This window comes from Drosophila sulfurigaster, chromosome 2L, assembly GCF_023558435.1.
Source record: "Drosophila sulfurigaster albostrigata strain 15112-1811.04 chromosome 2L, ASM2355843v2, whole genome shotgun sequence".
Classification (NCBI taxonomy): domain Eukaryota; kingdom Metazoa; phylum Arthropoda; class Insecta; order Diptera; family Drosophilidae; genus Drosophila; species Drosophila sulfurigaster.
Genome location: NC_084881.1, coordinates 5579604 through 5585630, shown reverse-complemented (window position 1 = coordinate 5585630; position 6027 = coordinate 5579604).

The window sequence follows — 6027 nt, the reverse complement described above, 5'->3', positions numbered from 1 at the left end:
AGATTCTAATGCGTAGTTCGGAATATGTAAAATAAAAATACGCTCAAAAATAAATGCAGTACATAGAATGTTTATTATACTTCAAATTAAATTTATTTAAACTAAAACAATGAGTACTTAAAATTATATATTATCTAAACAGTTTTACTTATAACTAAATAATGTAATAGCTAAAAGAAAAATTTATTTATTTCGGCGTTTTCTATATTCTTCGCCCTGGACAATGCATTGTAGTTTCTATTTTATCATCCAAAATAGCTCTTTCGTGGTCCTTAAAACTGTAAATATAAATACAAATCCAAATATATTTCTTAATTTTAATCAGATTAGAATAGTAGTTAAAAAATATAAACTTACCTCTGATTGTTTTATAAAACGCGCAGGAAAAATCAACTTTCTTGTACAGCACTCACAATACAAATGACGCATGATACACAAAATTGCACACGTTCGAGAAAAGTAGGCGTTAGAGAAATTACGCGATGCGATGCAAGAAGCTTTCTACAAGACGATTCATCTAGCGATCTAAAGGAATGAATGATTTGGGCGTGTTGATAGTTTGACAAATGGATAAATAAATAATAGATGGTTTTTCTTGAAATTAATTCATAAAATAATTAAACATATTTGCAATTTCTCAAAAAATTTGAATTTTCTTCTTGAATTGTGTTATTAATTAGGTAACATATAACAAGTACTTTAAAATGTCATTTTAACTAATCATACATAAAGTGATTCCATAAGTCATCATGCATACGCCAAGCAATAGTTGTATAATTTAAATTGTATAGATGATCGCTAATGAGCAAATGTTATCAGCATCAGCGTCATAATTTTTTATCGAGTGTTGTGACGTATCCACCAACACCGGATTTACCCGATTGCGTAAGATCATATCACACCCATACTCTTTAGTATCCCAGCAAGCAAAGTTAGGAGGGCTTGAAATTATATGTCCGAAAAGAGCCAAACTTAAGAGCGTTTTCTGCGCATGCACATAAATAAGATCGTTTTTAGAGCGCAATCGGTACATTCTAAACTTCGACTCATAAAATTGTCTATTGTCTGAGCATATTCGGAGTTAAGTTCTAAGAACAGAGCAAAAATCGCGCTTAAAATAAATTTATTTCGTTTTTGCATTACGTGCCTTGCAAGTCGGACGTGATAAGTGGGGAACTTTAAGTTAATTTAAAAATTAATGTTAAGTTCTTAATATTTTTTTTAAGTTTTTAATAATTTTATATTTCAAAAATTTTCAAAATTTTTCTTCAAATTCTTAATATTTTTCTTATATTGTAATTTGTTGAGTTAAATAAAAATTATATAAAGTTAAATTTATCCATACAGTGCCTAAAAAGTCAACTTTTATGTGCAGTGTCTGAGGATTTTCCATGCTTTGTTGGAAGGGTGAAAGCACTTATATGTTTCTGAGTCAGAAAAGAGTCATATTAGACTCAGAAATCTCTCTTAAAGTACGACCGTTTTCATGGAAAAAACGATTTTTTTTTCCTTTTCGACACCCATATGTGCGTTTTTTGACATCCGTACTCATGAGTATTTTTTGATACAATTATGTTGAAAAGGCACATGAATAACCGGCTGTGACTACAACCGATAACGAAGTAGAGGTTCGATCGAAAGTCGCAGTTCAGTTTAAATTTCAGTTCAAGATTGACAGTCGCAGTTGTAGTTTCAGTTCAAGATTCATAATTTACCTATTCCATATTATCCTTGCATCTTTACATTTATAAATATTTATTTAGTGAATAAAAAGAACGAAAAGTTGTGAAAATGATAAAACCTTTGGAAAAAGGTGGATTTTTGGAACTTCACACCGCTGGGTTTATTATTGGCGTACTAGGAGTGATTCAAAGCGGTTTTCTTTTTTGCGAAGGTGTGGCAGCAGAAAATGGCAAAGAGTCACCATCATATGACCAATTCGAAGTTGGTAAAGTCCTGACATTCTTGTATGCTGTGATATCAGGCTTACTCATATACGGAATAAAGCAGGTATGAATCGTCAACAATTAGTTTTTTTTTATGTAGCAAGTTCATACGAGTATATATTTTTTTAATTTATTGAAATTGTCAAACAGAATCGACATTCTATGTTGCTGCCCTGGTTGGTGTTCTCTACTGTTGGTGTTGTTACCAATTGTTGATATGCTTGTGGGACTTTGTTGCTGGTTCACACAACTTCTTAATCTTCTTACTCCAAGTATTTCCTACCGGTAAGTTCATTTGTTTATGCATATCTGTAGTATTCCTGATTATGTATTAAAATATGAACTTGTAGATACAGATTTTAACATTAAAGAGTATAGCATAGATAAATGTTCTAACATTGCATGTACATATTTGGAATCACTTACAGGTCTGATTAGCTGCACTTATTATGTAATATTCTCACTATACACACATATGAAAATGGATTGCGGAAACGGTCGCGTATTGACTCCGCCACCAGCAGCAGCAGAATCATTGCAAAAAACCGTTCCTCCCGCATATTCCCTCAACGCCGAATATCCCACCAACGACGCATATCCCACCAAAGACGCAAATCCCTCCAATGCCGCATATCCTCCCATCGCATATCCAACTATCTATCCCTATAACCTATAATAAGGTATAAGTTCAGGAAACCTCTTCTTTGTTACATGTACCGCCACTTATGGAAGCTTACTCATCTTGATTCCCATCACCTTAAGAGAATATCAAATAATGACGTATATTTGCACTGCGAATATTTTTATTAATTACACTTCTTAGCATTTAAAAAAAACTTAAGCCGAAGACAAACAAACATAATTAACTTACTCACTGCATAATAAGTATGTATATTGTCGTTTATTAGATTCAATTAATTATTTAATAACACCATTGTTTATAAGTATATCACAACATTTAATAATGGCCTCATGAACACAGATTTTAAATTTATTAAAAAATTAGAAATATAACTCGCTGTTCAACATTTCTGTGCACTTAACTTTTGTGGTTTTATTCATATTGCATAACACATGGGCTGAAAAGTCCCGGGCCTAACAAAGAAAACACGCTTTTTGGATGAAAATTGGCGTTACTCATCAATTTAATCTTTATCAAGAGCATCGCAAACATTTCAATATACATTTTTTAGAACGATTTTTCGAATATTTTTTCAGGACTGCGAACCTCCAGAAGTCTCTGGGAGCCTAATCTGGCGAATACGGTGGATGTAGGACCAATTCGAAGTTAAATTCATGTAGTTTTGTCGCTGTCATTGAATCATGAACACATTCTTGTTGTTTGTCAAAAGTGAGCAAACGCGGCAGCCACTTTGAAGAGAGCTTTCTCATAGTCAAATGTTCCTGCAATATTAGGCCAACATGTTCTTTTGATATCTTTACGATGTTAGTTAACTCACGCAAATTTAATTTTCGATCATTCAAAACGATTTTGTGGATTTTTTTTGATGTTTTCTGGTGTGACCTTCCCATTTGGACGTCCACTGGGGTCTGCATCATTGGTGTCTCTACGACCACGTTTGAAGTCAGCAAACCAACGTTTAATTGTTGTTTCTGATGGAGAGGAGTCCCCCACTTTTCAAGCCAAAGCTGTGCTTGAACGATATTTTTCCCCATCAAGAAGCAGTGTAAGATTAGAACACGAAATTGCTTTTGATCCATTGTTTTGAAAATAGCAAAAGTAGTGTCACTCTTAGCTCAATAACTTACAAACTAATGAATAGAATATCATGAAATTTTAGCAGCTGTCTTCTGAAGGATTGTATTAACTGAAAAAAAGGTGACTGCAATAAAACTAGCCCCACCTATGTGTAAGGCCCGGACTTTTCAGCCCACGTGTTATATGTGTATAAATATTAATATGCAAAAATCTCAGATTAGTTTCCTAACTATGAAGGAATTTTATAAACTTGAAATACGTGTGCTATTTCAATAACAAAATAAAAGAAATCTTTTTCTGGAGTCTCAAAAACAGAAAACTTTAAAAATCTGGAACTATAAGTAACGGTAATATATTTTATTTAAAAGTGAATTTCAATCTCTTTAAACACTATACAGAACTTTTTTGAATTTCCACTCTGCATACATATACAGTTTCAAATCCCTAATAAATTTGACTTTAAAAGTAAACACTGTATAGTTAAATGCCTATTTTGAGGGCATACTCGTACACAACAAAACATTAATTTTAAGAATCCAGTTTGGGGTTGTTTTATTGTCAGTAGTAGTTAACAACAATCCAACGTTTAAATTTTTCGTTATGATATATGCAAGGATCTGGTAACGTTGGCCTTAGTATCTGCTACTTCTGTTATGAATATGCAGAGAAGTGTTTAGCAGTAATGTATAGTCAAACTGGACAAAACTAACAAACATTGTAAGTACGACATTCTATAATTTTTAAAGAAGATTGATGGTGGTTGTGAGTCAGACATCGTCGAGGGTGCAAATTTCGACACTCAACTCTCACCCCCGTAAATTTTTGGGTGCCGGTGCTACTCAGCACTCGCAATCCGAGTAACACACACTCAAAATCGTATGGGTACTGCGAGTCTGAGTGATTGTCATACTCAATGCTTTTCTTGCATTTGCCTTTTCGGCACCCGATCATTTTAGACACTCGGCTTGTAGACACTTGTGTCTTGACGATGGTTGTTCTTCGTGCACGCGATCATTTTTGCACTCATGACGAATTGGCTTGTGTTTTATGAGTTCAAATTTTGAAAAACATCCATGTTGTCTAAACACCCGGGTGTCTAATTAGACACTAGAGTATCCCAATTGTGTTTTAGTAGCAGACAACATACAAGTTTTCTTCCAGTCACGTCTTGTGTAGACACAAGATGAGAAAAGAATTTATCCTTTCAGCTTGCCGTATACGCGGAATTGATTTTCTACAAGAAACATCAAGTATAAATTCTGCCAAAGGGAAATTTAAATTTCCCTCGGCTGCGCTGGCAGAATTTGTACTTGACGTTTCTTGTAGAAAATATGTGGTCCAGCTCTTGCAGAAAATCTGCGTTTAGATTCTAATGCGTAGTTCGGAATATGTAAAATAAAAATACGCTCAAAAATAAATGCAGTACATAGAATGTTTATTATACTTCAAATTAAATTTATTTAAACTAAAACAATGAGTACTTAAAATTATATATTATCTAAACAGTTTTACTTATAACTAAATAATGTAATAGCTAAAAGAAAAAATTTATTTATTTCGGCGTTTTCTATATTCTTCGCCCTGGACAATGCATTGTAGTTTCTATTTTTATCATCCAAAATAGCTCTTTCGTGGTCCTTAAAACTGTAAATATAAATACAAATCCAAATATATTTCTTAATTTTAATCAGATTAGAATAGTAGTTAAAAATATAAACTTACCTCTGATTGTTTTATAAAACGCGCAGGAAAAAATCAACTTTCTTGTACAGCACTCACAATACAAATGACGCATGATACACAAAATTGCACATGTTCGAGAAAAGTAGGCGTTAGAGAAATTACGCGATGCGATGCAAGAAGCTTTCTACAAGACGATTCATCTAGCGATCTAAAGGAATGAATGATTTGGGCGTGTTGATAGTTTGACAAATGGATAAATAAATAATAGATGGTTTTCTTGAAATTAATTCATAAAATAATTAAACATATTTGCAATTTCTCAAAAAATTTGAATTTTCTTCTTGAATTGTGTTATTAATTAGGTAACATATAACAAGTACTTTAAAATGTCATTTTAACTAATCATACATAAAGTGATTCCATAAGTCATCATGCATACGCCAAGCAATAGTTGTATAATTTAAATTGTATAGATGATCGCTAATGAGCAAATGTTATCAGCATCAGCGTCATAATTTTTATCGAGTGTTGTGACGTATCCACCAACACCGGATTTACCCGATTGCGTAAGATCATATCACACCCATACTCTTTAGTATCCCAGCAAGCAAAGTTAGGAGGGCTTGAAATTATATGTCCGAAAAGAGCCAAACTTAAGAGCGTTTTCTGCGCATGCAC